At 35.4% G+C, this 13,780-nt stretch overlaps 1 non-coding gene across 1 annotated transcript; it reads left to right on the top strand.

Moving 5' to 3' along the window:
• Positions 1-2,228: 2,228 nt before the first annotated feature.
• LOC112021704 (small nucleolar RNA R71) lies at positions 2,229-2,335 on the top strand. Its single transcript, XR_002883858.1, has one exon. It is a non-coding gene; the product is annotated as a small nucleolar RNA R71 (small nucleolar RNA).
• Positions 2,336-13,780: the final 11,445 nt, after the last annotated feature.

Here is a 13,780-nt window from a genome sequence, read left to right as displayed (position 1 = left end):
TGGAGATATAAAGTATTCCATTGAGATAAGTTTAATGAGTTTGTTATTCAGAGAGTTAGGCCTAACCACTTTAGTAACACTAAAGTATATATTTATGGAATTGGATTTCATAAATATATAATGAATAACATTAAAGGATTAAACCTGGTACTCAGGGATTAAGATGTAGTAATTTACAAAGTGGTAGTCTTCATTAATGACTTTGTATTACTACGAATATTTTATGAAGGGGTTGCATGTATAATAAAGTCTTGAGATATAATTTATAGATAAGGCCTAGAGTGCAACTATATTTATATGGTGGTATTAAATATAGTTAATGGTAACTTTGGACTTGTCAAGAGTTGACAGAAAAACTCAACGCCCATTGGAGCTAGTATCTTATTGGTCCCTTTTGGTCTCACTCCAAGCCACACACTTAAGCCCAATTGGAAAGGCCCAAGAGGCCAGCCCAATTAGATAATTGGTTAGATACAAAAGGGAAAAATGTACAGAATTTTTTGTGTAAGAAAAACAACATTGGAAAGGTGTGGAAGTGAGTATATGTCACTCTCTAATCATCCCTTTGTAACCAATTGAGAGTCCACACTTCTTGGGTGTTAGTGGAATTGGAGTGAAGATTAAAAGTATTCCTAAGTGCTTCAATCTTCGGTTTTGAAATTCACCGCTTCAAGGTACGCTCACTTGTTCTCTAATTCTGAAATTTACTTAACGCATGTTATCAACTTTGAATGATGTAAATCCGTTATTTTTCTGCTGCGTTCACATTTATTTCTATCAATAGGATGCATGTCCAAAATAATAAAGTCGACAGGAAAATAAAATTTGTCCACTTGAACCAAAACATCCTCAACAACACCCTTTGGAACAATCATAGATCGATTAGCAAGTTGTAAAATTATGGAAGTGGGTTTTAACTCGCCTAGACCTAATTGCACATACACTGAATATAGCAAAAGATTCGCACTTGTCCTAAGATCAAGCAAAACTTTCTCTATTTTTGAATTACCAATCACACATGAAATAGTGGGACAACCTAGATCTTTAAAATTTGGAGGTCTATTGTTTTGAATGATTGCACTAACTTATGCTGTAAAAAATGCCTTCTTATATATGTTAAGCTTACGCTTAACAGTACACAAATCTTTCAAAAATTTAGCATATGATGGAATTCGCTTTATGGCATCCAAAAGATGAATGTTCACTTTAACTTGCTTAAGCATTTCAAGGATTTCAAAATTTTGATTCACTTTTTGGGGGGAAATCAACTTTTGGGAAAAAGGAGTAGGGATAGGACACCTTTCAACTTCATTAGATTTAGGCTCAAGGACCCCATCACTGCTCTTTATTTTGGAAGATTCATCATGTGTATTGCTTTTAGGAATATTTCTTTATGATTTTTCCATTACGAAGAGTAATTACATATTTAAATTGACTCACTTTATTTTCAAAGGAACTACAATCATCAACACAAAATTGACCTTGGGGTTTGGTTGTGGTTGAGATGGAAACTTATCCTTTTCTATTGTGCTTATGGATGTGGTCAATTTAGTGAGAGTCCTCCTAATATCATTTATGGCTTGTGAGTTTTGATTATTAATGGTGGATTGAGTCTGCATGAATTGTTGCAAAGTGTCCTCAAGACTTTTCTTTGGAGGGGGATTATTGGGAACAAAATTTGAAGAACCATGTGTAGAAGGTGCAACCACATTATCATTCCTCCAACTAAAATTTGGGTGATTCCTCCACCCTAAATTGTATATCTCTGAATAGAGGGAATGGTATGATTTTTTCACCATGCTATAGCGTTTGCTTGATCATGCAACACTTCTTTAAAAGCTGGAATTGTAGGGCATTCATTGGTAGGGTGTTCTATGGTCTCACAAATTCTACAAACTTCATCAATTTTAGGCACAATATTGATTCCATTGACCTTCTTTAATTCCATGGCTTCAAGCTTCCTAGTTAGACTAGCCACCCTAGCACTAAGGTCATCATCTTCCCTAAGTTGGTACTTACCACCCCTAAAGGGGTTGGTGGATGCTTTAGACCTATTTGAGGTATCAGTGGTATCCCAAGATTGGGCATTCTTAGCTAAGAGATCAAAATAATCAAAAGCCTCATTAGGATCTTTATTCAAAAACTCTCCATTGCACATCATCTCTACAAATTGGCACATCTTTGGAGTTAAACTTCCATAGAAAAAACTAATTATACGCCAAGTTTCATAGCCATGATGTGGGCAAGCATTAAGCAAATCTTTAAATCTTTCCTAACATTGATAAAATGTCTCATTATCGTTTTGTGATAAATTCATTATTTGTCTTTTAAGTGCATTAGTCTTATGAATTGGAAAAAAATTCTTTAGAAACTCAGTTTGCATCTCTTGCCAAGTACCAATTGATCTAGGTCTCAAAGAATTAAGCCAAGCTTTTGCCTTGTCTTTAAGACAAAAAGGGAACAACTTCAACCTAATGGTCTCTTCATTAAATAATTGGTCATGGAAGGTAGAATATACCTCCTCAAATTCCTTAAGGTGTAGGTAAGGATTTTCAGAATCTAAGCCATGAAATTTAGAAAGTAATGAAAACATGATTACTCTCTAAATCTACCATGATATCAAGTGTGTGAGAATGTGTGAAAGAATTACATAAATTGCCAAACAAATTATTAGACTAAATTATAACCAAGCAATTATCACTATCACAACACCAAACACACATGCAATAGTAAGGCAACAAAGAAAAGAAAAAGACAAGAAAAGAAAACAAATACCTTTAACAATAAAAAGAATTAAAAAAGAAAAACTCTAAAAGAAAACTAAGATACATAAAAAGAAAAGAGTTGGAGAGATATTACCAAATATGTGAAGAAATTTAATGCCAAAAACCTCTCCAAATGAAGTCGAATGCTTCTCTAATAGCCTAATCCCTAGCAACGGCGCCAAAAACTTGCTGCAACTTAAATAATGCTCTCAAGTGCAAGATTGTCGCAATGTAATAACTTGGTAAGCCCAAAGTCAAATCCACATGGAAAATGGAATTGATTAGCAAACCAGAAGAGATTAAAACTAAAATAATAAAGTTTAATTGAAGAGATTTTTGATAGTTTAGTAAAGGTAATTTAAATTGAGAGAAAATAACAATATATTAAGGTGGTAAGGTTTAGGGATCCACACACAACACATCTATCGATAATCTTAACAATATTTATTTTTTAACTCAACTAAAATTCATATGAAGGGTGATCTTAGTCAGGTGATTTAACAATAAAAACTCAAGAATTAACTATCTAAGGTAGTTTCATGAAATTGATTGATTTTAGGCAAAAAAAAAAAAAAAACTAGAGAATTAGTTTGTAGGAAATACTAAGCATTTAACTTGCCTGGAGTCTACAATAATCAAAGAATTATATAGAACTAAATAATTTTCTAGATGAGTAAATCAATCAAAAACAAAATAACATGAAAATTAAAACCATAAAATAATTGTTAAGAACATACCAATAAACGGTTGGGTTTCACTCCTTGCCTTAGCAAGGCTTCTAGAATGCCATAACACAAATAAAACTCTAAAAACTGTATAAAAAAAAATTAAGAAAACTTAAATTGTGTTCTATAGCAGCTCTCCACTGAATTTTGCCCTAAAAAGCCTTTAAATAGGTCAAGGAATTTCATTACAAGTTGAATTCCCATATGGAGAAAATTCCAAGTTTTTAGGCTTCACTTAACCGACATTTTCGGCCTATTTAACTTCAAAATTTAGAATTTTGGTAAACCAAAATATTGTAGCCCTTTAAGTCCAACACAACTTGAATCATCTCAATTGGACATCTGAGCTGAAAGTTATGCTCCAAACACTAATTGGTGCACAGGCTAGAATCCTAATCCAAGTTGGACTTGGATTTGGTGCCAAATTCCTTTGATTCCTTGCTCCAATTGGACTCCAATTTAATTAGGTTGGCCTTCTTTGACTTCATCATGGCCCTTGTAAAAGTAAAATCCATTAGTTTTCCTTTTTGCACAAATCTACTTATTTAATTCTATTATCCTACAAAAGACAAATAAACGCATTAAATTGATTATTCAATATTATTCCAAAACCAATTATAAAATGCATAAATTAACTCAAAATAAGTACGATAATGCTTGTTGGAGACATATTTTTATGTAATTGACATATCCTTTGACAAAACGTACTTTACTTGTATTTGGGTAAATCTAAGTAAGTTCAAGATGATTATTACAAGTGGTTAAATCGAAGACATGAAGACTACTCAAGAACTACTCAAGAAAAGTGTAAATTTGCAGCTTCTCGATACCTCCACGATAGAATCTCAATTTGTCGAGATTCATTAAATCTCGACAAATGTCTCGATCGATCGAGCTTACAGGTTTTTAGATTATAGCCAACAATTTTTTTAATTCTAAAAGGCTATTTGTTTATGGGCTTGTATAATTCTCATTGGACTAGGAAAATCCAAAGTTTGTGTAAACCTATTTGAAATAGGAGAGCCCATTAAGCTCCTATTTAAAGGAGGTGGGAAAAAGAAAAACCTAACCCTAGAGAGCTTCATAAGGTTTTCTTTTTGAAACTCTAGTCTCCTCCTACAAAAGAAAGAGTTCTTGCTGCGTTTCTTGTATGCTTTTGGGTTCTGTAACCAAGCAAATTCTCTTGCACCAACATTGAAGATCTTATTGGTGTTTCTATGTGAAGCTGCAAATCAACTACAACAATCAAAGGGTTGCTGTGGAGTTAGTCACGTACTAGGATTTGTGCAAAGGAGTAAACCGCATACTAGGATCCGCGCATCAAATTGGTTAGTCACGTACTTGGGAGCCGTGCATAAAAAGGGAAAATTGTCACTACAGAACAAGTCCAATTGGGTATTGGGGTAAGAGTTCAACTGTAGGTTGGTAAGGTACTTAGGATTCCTTTACTTGTAACCGCTTGTTGTGATAATAGTGGAGTTTCAGGAGTGATGACCTAAAAATCACCATGTTATTTATTTTTCACTGCATAATTAGTTTATTGGTGATTTGTTTGTGTTACCACACATTTGCATGTTAATTTGATTAATTAATAACTTGGCTAATTAATCAATTAATTTGAATCATAAAGGGTCAATTCGTTTTTGGCCTATCAAGTGGTATCAGAGCAGGCACACTTTGATTAGGTTTAATCTTTGCTGTGTGATCCATTGACCCCTATTGTCATGGAAACTTTTGATTGTTTTGATTTGCGTGATCTTATGTTGAATGATGCTGATGATATTCAAGATGCCTATTGCAAGCTTTATAATTTTTGTATGAAATCTCTTGAATATTCTACAAAATTAAAAGCTAAATTTAAAAAGGTCAAACTTGAAAAAGATGATTTGATTGCAAAATTGGGTGAAGCCAATAATTTGAATGAGAATTTTAAAAATCAAATTTCATCTCAGGTGGACAAAATTAAAAGTTTGGAAGAGCAACTAGTTGAATCTAAAACTAAAGTTGAAAAATAAATTAGTGCCGAACTTGTTGTTGAGCCTAACTCAAAAGAAAAGGATTTTTATATTCCTCCATTTAAAAGGAATAATGAAGAGTTGAAGGCTAATATTGCTAGGATAGACAGGTAAAAATTCTGATGTTAACGCTGAAGTTTCTAAACCTATGTCTAAAATTCCTCCTGAAAAGAATAAAAATTCTGAATTTGTCCTCATTTGTCATCATTGTCATATTGTTGGTCATATTAGGCCAAATTGTCCTAAGTTAAGCTCTCTATCAACCTCCAAGGTTAGACCCCCTTCTAGAAAACCGAGCAGTTCTAAAACTACTCATGTTTGTCACCATTGTGGTGCTTTAGGTCACACTCGTCCTAACTATTTCCTCATAAGTGAGTGTCAAATAGATCTCATCCTTTATCTAAAGGCTCTGTACCTATTCTTGGTGAGTTATTAAAATCTTTGAGCTTTTTGACTCAATTCCATGGGAATTCTAATTCTTCTATGTCCCTTAATAGTCATACTAGGACACATGTCTTTTCATCTTCACGGCCAAGACTCGTGCTGTGTAGGTGATAAAGGATCCTAAGACTTAATTGTCTTTCTGTTTGTCCTTTGCTTTAATTCTTTCTATCTAAAGTTGGACTCTCTTGCTTGTTTCCGTATCTTTTCGGAATCATGCTTTCATGTATATGCATCTTGTTTTATACTTTGCTTTGTTTAACATGATTTTGTTTGTTTATTTTCAGTTTTGCTTTTTCTTTTTTTTTCATAAAAATAAAAATAAAAAATTTGAAAATTGAAAAATAGAAAAACATGTGTGTTTTGTGTACATTGGTACTTGTGTACCTTGGATGGCCATTAAAACAAAGTTTTCTAAACTTTGTATCATCTGTAGCTTAGATAAGCATTTTTATACACAACTAAGCAAGTGAGTTTTGTGGCTCTTGTTTGTGATGAGTAAGATTAAGCTATCTATTGAACTTAGCACTATATCACTATTTTTGACGGGTAGAACTAGAAAATTCTAAGAGAAATGTATAAATAACCATTTCATCACTATTGCCCGCCAATCATAATACGACACCTGTATGCTTTAATATAGCAAAAGTGCAGTGTCAAAGACACCTGTATACTTTGGAATAGTAAAAGTGCAGTGTCAAAGACATCTGTATGCTTCGGTATAGCAAAAATACAATGTCAAATGCTTAATATCTTGGGTATTTCTTTTCTCTCTCTTATATGCTCATGCATGATATGCTAAATAAAAGAAAATAAAAAGCAAAAAGATAAAAAATGCTTTAAATATGATTGCAAGTGTGTATTCTAGCAGATGTGGGAGTTATAGAATGCACCTCGAAGGTGATAGTTCTCATCAAACAGTTATGATTGTGTGTGAGTTAAAGTGATTTTCTCATATCACAAATCGTCATAACATGTATACACTTATACAATATTGTGATGTTTTTCACACATAACATGCAATATTCTTTACTAATCTTGATACATGTGCAGGTACAATGTGTTTTGGCCATCACAAGGTTTTACATATGTTAATGTATACTCACTAAACTGTCTTAACTTGTTTTTGAAATATAAAATTGGTTAGACTTGTTTAGTGTGTGTGTGTGTGTGTGTTTTTTATCCATATGCTTAAAATTGCTGTTGAGAGATGTTTTTGAGAGCTTAAAATGTTGATTGGATCATTGGTTAAGTTGCATGTCTGATTGCATTCATGATTATGTTTTTCTCTTCTCAAAAAACTGTTTTTAAAAGCAAGCTTGACACCTCCTCGATGCCTACCTATCTGTCGAGATTCTCAAGTTTTTTTTCTTATCGCAATCTCAATAGCTTCTTGACACCTGGTGGATCTGAAAGCTCAAAAATGTGTTGAAAACATAAGAGCAGTTTAGACCCCCAAATTAAAATTATGACTTGGTTGAATTTACACTAACTTAATACTAAGTGTGGAAAAGTGTAAACACAAGCGTATAAACAAGACAACTACTCTAATCCATATTTAAAGCAACACAGCAGTAAAAATGAAATAAACAAGAGTATGGAAGAAAGATGCAAACACAGATAACACTAAGACGTGTTATTGAAGAGGAAACCGAAGAATTCGGCGAAAAACCTCTCCGCCGCCCTCCAAGCGGAAATCGATCCACTAGACAATCAGTTGGGATACATGGGTTAGAAAGAGACCCTTCAAGCCTAATCTACCCGATGTACCTAAGCCCTCCAAGCTCCTACTCTAACAAGACTTCTCGGAACCGTGTCTTATCTAGCTCTCCGGATCCCGCAACAAGCTCCATGTTGCATCTACCATCCTTGGCTTCTTCCAATACTTCTCAACAGCACCAAAACATCACACAACACTCTCAAAGGGTGTGATAAGTGTTTAGGCTATCAACCTCTCAATGGTATGGAAATGGAAAAGGAAGAGTTGAGGAAATACCACAAGCAAGTGTATAGAGAAAGGTGGGGATGACAATCTCTAATTCTCAATTTGTTTGGCTAGGGTTTTCTCTCTGAAGCATTCCTCAACATTTGTGGGTAATGAGGGTGTATATAGGATAGGCACAAAAAGTGTGAGTCATTTAGTACAGGCTGGCAGAACAGATTGCCTCGTAGGTGTCTCGCGGGAAGGCCTTACCCATGAGATACTCACGAGACACAACTGTCTCCACCTGGCCTAACTCTTCACATTCTAGTATGTGCAGGGCATATGATTCGCTTTGCGGGAAGCTGTGTCGTGACATACCCGCGAGAATTCTTCAGCCTTCAAATGCTTGAGTCTTCACACTCAATCTCTATCACACAACCCTTACAACAAATCTCATAATAGATACAGGGTATAAACGATTGATAATAATTACAATCAAATTTGGCACAGAATAAAAGCCAACAAAATACATATTTGTAAATAACAACTTTACAATCTCCCCCTTTGGCTATTCCGTGACAAAACCCTAAAACAGACTCTAGACTTAAACGTGAGTTTGGGAACAAAGGCAAAAATCACTCATACCTAATCTAGAAGTTGAAAGGCTCTTGAAACATATGAACAAGTATCTCCTGAAACACAACAACACAATAATATCATTGTATGCAGAAAAACTTGAAAAGCATATGGAGCAATATTAGCATGATCAAGCAAAATGGAATAAAAACAATAGACCATGGCAAGATCAAACAAGCAATCACTATACAAAAGTGATCACTATGCTCATTCACATAAGGAATGAACATCCGGACATGCAAGATGATAAGCTCATTTAAAGAGTATCATTTGCAAATCCAACACTCAACCAATGTGAAATACACAAAGTATTTGCATCTAGGAACAATCCTACATGGACACAAGAGTTTTCAGCACTCAACCAATGCATAGAACGTATATGCATCTAGGAACAATCCTACAAGGGCACAAGAGTGAGTTACTTAAGACATAATATCTTAAAAGTACAAGATAAATGCTACAAAAGCATTGAGAGAATCACAAAAATAAAATAGAAATAAAACTGAGATTAAACTAGAGTATTTAAGTCTAAAACATAAGCAGTAAAAATACTAAGCATAAAACATCAAACATAAGAACTGGTGGCTTCTTCTTCTAGCTTCTTCTCCCCCTATCACCATACTCCCCCTATCATAGGTCACCATACTCCCCCTATCAATGACATCATCTCTCCCTTTTTGTTATGGAATAGCTAGTCATTTTCTTCTAACTTCCGTTGAATTTCGTCCAACTGAGTTTGGAGTAATGTGAACTGTGAATCAAGACGTCTGTGGTGAGTGTACATGATAGTCACTAGCCTGGACGTCTTTGTACTAATCTCTTGAAGAGTAGTGGAGATATTGTTGAACTGGTCATCATAGGTATGGGTTGCAGAGCTCGATGTTCCCGACGATGCATGACTTTCTTGCTTGGTGTTCTTCTTGGTGTGGCTCATACTTGCATGGGGAGATCGAATGTTAATTGGACTTGGCCATGTGTATGGATGCTCATCCTCCAATGGATGGACACCTTTGACTTTCAAAATCCTTGAAATAAGGCGACAGAAAGGAATACAATTCCTTGAAGCAGTCCGGTCAACTGCTTTTGCCAATATGTGAAAAATATAAGAGCACACATCAATCTCTACGTCAGTGATTAGATCATTCAAAAACAATGCTCGACCAAGATTCATATATCCAGTGCTGAACAAAGGATAGAGATTGCTACACGTGATCATTGAGAGAAGTCTTAATTCGGGAGAAAGGGATGCCACATTGATTAACTTCTTATTGGAAGAGAATTCCAAATTGGCTCCTAAAGATTGTTTAAGATACTCTTCATCTGGGTTCAGCTCATCATATACCGGCGGTATGGGGAGTATTGGCCGGTTAATGTGTAGAATATCCGTCAACTACATTGGTGTGACAGAAAAACTTTTTCCTCGAACCAAACATTTTATCTCTTCTCCGACGACAATGGCATTGGCATAGAATTCCTTAACCATGTTCTTTTATGTATCCTCGAAAGTTGAAAGTAGATAGTTCCAATCTTTCGTGGCAAACCAAATGGGTATATTTGTGTCCCTGAGTGATGACTGATCAATGCCCCTTTCAACTAGCAAAAGAGCTCCTCAAAAATAGTTCCAATAGTTCTGAAAGGCAGCATAAGATCTAAACAGATCAGGGTCATAGACTTCAGTTGAAAAACAAGGCCTTTTTGACCTTGGTGAGGGTTCATCAACATCAATAATATGCTCTTTCCCTTTGTTGCTGCTTCCTTTCACTGCGGAGCGTTTGAAAGGAGACATCTGCACAAATGTCACAAAGCAGACAGAAAACAAGTGCACAAACATAAACCAGAACACAAAACTTGATTAGATTCAAGATAGTTCCAAAACAAAGTTAAAGTAACTTAAAACAGAGCATAATCAACTCTAAACAGCATACTAAATAGAAATAGACACAATGCATGAAAATAAGTAACAGTGCATGTGTGTGCGTCTGTGTGTATGTGTTGATGCATGTGCATGCAGCAAAGATGCATGATGGTGCAGCACCAGATGCATGGGGGGTGCCTAGGTGTGTGCCCAGTGTGATGCATAGGGGGTGCCTAAGTGCATGTGTGTGCGTCTGTGTGTATGTGTTGATGCATGGGCAAAGTGTGTAAAACACATGAACAATGACCACACTGAGTGAAACATGGTCAAACAAGTGAAAACCCATAGATTGAAATCACTTGATTCTAATTAGGCACAAAAATGTCACTCGGATATTTTGAAAAACACTTAGCATGCACAAATGTACTCTAAGAATGAACAATGCATGAACATGTGAAAATCTACCCTTAATACATGTTAAAATGCCACAATGGGCCAACACAGATGCACAAAAGACAAATGGGACACAGCCCAAACAAAAGATTTGACAAACTTTCACCCAATTTAGAAAACCAACCCTTTTTCGAAAAAATCCCCAAAATTGAAACCCTAACTCAAATTACAGCAAAAACTAAGAAAAACTTGAAGGAAAATGCTTTAGAAGACATACCGTGAAGTTGACAATGCAGAAAAGATGCTTGAAATTGATGGGTTTGAATGAAATAAAGATTTGGGTTGAAAAGGATTCGAAGGAGGTTATGCGAGAGAAGTATTTGTGATTTGAAAAACTGTCACATCAGCAATATAAAACTGAAAACACGCGTTTTTCGCGGGTTAGAAAGTAGTGACACAGTCGCGAGACAGCCACGAAAATGGCCACTGAAGCATATAAGCTTTCACGAGAAGCACTAGGTCGCGAGACAGTCGCGATACTCTCTGTCTGAATTTGGAAAAATCCAGTTTTTGCCAAACAGCATTTCACAAGAAGCTATTGGCCGTGAGGTAGTCACAATATAGTTGCGAGAGTTTCTCTGTGACATGATGAAAAAATTATTTCCCTCAAACATTTTTCGCGGGAAGCTCTAAGTCGCGAGCTTCTCGCGAAACAACCCCTGAACTAGTTTTTGAAGAAAAACACAAAAATGAATTTTGAACAAAAACAAAGAACACGAAAGTATAAAATCACTTTCAAAAACAAATAAAACACTCAAAATTTTTTTTGGGTTTGATCAATAAGTATTTGAGCATACACATCACATTTGAACATGTACAATCATACAAATGAGATAAACATTCATTGAATCAAAGTCTTGTGTGTTGTGGGTGAGTATCAAGTGTGAAATAGTCCTTAGACCAAAGTGAAGCTTCAATGATCAATTTAATCGAGTTATACACAACTGATACGAAATCAAGTGGACTATCTCAATTATAAAAATGAGTATATATGACCTCTCACAAATTGATTACATAACTTAGAAGCTTTTCATTTGGCTTCTGCATAAAGAATAACAATTGATCCATTTTTGGACACAACATCTCTTTTTGAGATCGGTGCTTGAAATTTTTGATATTTCAATATTGATGATTAGCCTTTGGCTTTTTGAGCACCATACATTTCAAAACATAAGTCACTTTCCCTTTTTCCCAGTCAAATACTAGTTTATGCGACAGGCTTTTGCAGCTCGATATCTCTTTTCATTTGGAGATTTACATTTAGTGATCTCTTTTGCCAAAAAAAAAAAAAATAAAGTGGGAAGAGATATAGACACAAGTCTATGCAAGTATCAAGACCATCAAGACTATTGACCAATCATTCATGATAAGCTTGAAGATCTATTTACAACAGTCACACATAATTTTCAAGATTTCTTCCATAAAGATAAATGTGCATACATAACAAGCTAAGCTCGTAAATGCACTACGCCATAAGTACGAAAGTACTAGGCCAAACTCACATGTGACATACACAAAACAAGTGATCAAACTTTTTGAGATTTTTCAATTTTTATGGGTTTTTGAATTTTTTGAACACACTCAAAAACAAATTGAAATAAAGAAAGATCAACAAAGCAAAAAACAAAAACAGGCACAAGCCAAACAGGTAAAAGAAACATGATCGAATGTAACATGTGTGACCAAAACAACAAGTATGCAACAAAAAGCACAATGGTTCACATACGAGATAGAGTTCAAGGAATGATACCGACACCGATGGTCTTACGCAAAGATTCAAACTTTGGACCATTAAGAGGTTTAGTAAATATGTCAGCCTTCTGGTTGTCAATGGTGATGAACTCTAAATACACAGTCTTTTCCTCCACCAAATCTCAAATAAAGTGGTACCGGATCTCGATATGCTTTGATTTCGAGTGTTAGACAGGATTTTTCGATAATTTTATGGCACTTGTGTTATCACAGAGCACACACATAGTATCTTGCGTGATTCCATAATCATGTAGAAGCTTCTTCATCCATAATAGTTGTGAACAACAACTTGCCGTTGCAATGTATTCAACTTCAGCCGTTGAAAGAGAGACTAAATTCTGCTTTTTGCTCATCCATAACACAAAGTTATTTCTAAGGTAAAAACACCCACCGGAAGTGCTTTTCCTATCATCAACACATCCAGCCCAGTCAACATCAGAATATCCAGCTAGGCACTCATTTGAGTCTCTTGAATACCAAATTCCATAATTGGATATGCCATTTATGTAGCGGATAATTCGTTTGACCACAGTCAAGTGTGATTCTTTGGGTGCTGCTTGGAATCTAGCACAAACTCCAACACTGAAAGCAATGTCTGGTCTGCTAGCAGTGAGATATAAGAGACTACCGATCATGCTTAGATAGAGTGTTAGATCCACGTCTATACCTGCTACATCATAACTCAGTTTTGCTGATGAACTCATGGAAGTGGAAGTGTGCTTTTTTGAGTCTAGGCTAAATCGTTTTACAAGGTTTTTGGCATATTTCTCTTGAGATATAAATATCCCATCTTCTCGTTGTTTCACTTGAAGCCCTAAGAAGTAGTTCAGTTCTCCCACCATACTCGTCTCAAACTCCCATTTCATTTCTTCTAGGAATTCATGAGCGAGATGATCAATTATGGATCCAAAGACAATGTCATCCACATATACCTGAGCAACAAGGAGATAACTCTCATCTCTTTTGGCAAACAAAGTTCGATAGGCTTGACCTCTCGTGAAACCATGATCTAAGAGATATGTGGTGAGGCAATCATACCAAGCTCTCGGTGCTTGTTTCAGCCCATATAATGCCTTCTTTAGTCATAACACATGGTCAGGAAAATGAGGGTCTTGAAACCCTTTTGGTTGTTCCACAAATACTTCTTCATTCAAAAATCCATTCAAGAAAACACTCTTCACGTCCATTTGATACAACTTGAAGTTCATAATGCA

This window comes from Quercus suber, unplaced genomic scaffold, assembly GCF_002906115.3.
Source record: "Quercus suber isolate HL8 unplaced genomic scaffold, Cork oak 2.0 scaffold_73, whole genome shotgun sequence".
Taxonomy (NCBI): Eukaryota; Viridiplantae; Streptophyta; class Magnoliopsida; order Fagales; family Fagaceae; genus Quercus; species Quercus suber.
Note: the sequence above shows the minus strand (reverse complement) of the source record. Positions and strands in the feature narration are given on the sequence as shown.